The sequence below is a fragment of the Monopterus albus genome, unplaced genomic scaffold (assembly GCF_001952655.1).
Source record: "Monopterus albus unplaced genomic scaffold, M_albus_1.0 scaffold81.1, whole genome shotgun sequence".
Lineage (NCBI taxonomy): Eukaryota > Metazoa > Chordata > Actinopteri > Synbranchiformes > Synbranchidae > Monopterus > Monopterus albus.
The window spans coordinates 647,550-648,240 of record NW_018127961.1 but is presented as its reverse complement, the minus strand read 5'-3'; the positions used below and the strand labels follow the sequence as shown (position 1 = coordinate 648,240).

The following is a 691-nucleotide window of genomic DNA, read 5'->3' as shown; positions in this document are numbered from 1 at the left end:
TCCAGGCTGGACTACTGTAACTCTTTACTATCAGGATGTCCCAATAATTCCCTAAAAAAGCCTCCAGTTAATCCAAAATGCTGCAGCCAGAGTACTGACAGGAACTAGCAAGAGAGATCATATCTCTCCCATATTAGCTTCTCTCCACTGGCTCCCTGTAAAATTCAGAATAGAATTTAAAATCCTTCTCCTAACATACAAAGCGCTTAATGACAAGGCTCCATCGTATCTTAAAGACCTCGTAGAGCCTTATCATCCTAACAGAGCACTTCGCTCTCAGAGTGCAGGTTTATTTGTGTTTCCTAGAGTCCACAGAAGTAGAATGGGAGCCTTTAGCTATCAAGCTCCTCTCCCATGGAACCAACTCCCAGTCTCAGTTTGGGAGGCGGACACCCTCTCTACCTTTAAGATTAGACTTAAGACATTCCTTTTTGATCAAGCTTATAGTTAGGGCTGGATCAGGTGACCCTGAGCCTTCCCTTACTTAGATTAAACCATGATGCATTTGAGTTCCATTGAGCTCTGAGTTTCTCTCCCCTCCCCTGCCCTCTCTTCTCCTCTCCTCTCTCTCCATGCTTCTACAGTGGGTACGGAAAGTATTCAGACCCCCTTAAATTTTTCCCTCTTTGTTATATTGCAGCCATATGCTAAAATCATTTAAGTTCATTGTTTTCCTCATTAATGTACACAC

The 691-nt window shown here is 43.1% G+C and overlaps 1 protein-coding gene across 1 annotated transcript in view; it reads right to left on the bottom strand.

Moving 5' to 3' along the window:
- Positions 1 to 691, bottom strand: part of vps13b (vacuolar protein sorting 13 homolog B) — a 360,621-nt gene that overhangs the window by 39,134 nt on the left and 320,796 nt on the right. The window lies entirely within an intron of this gene.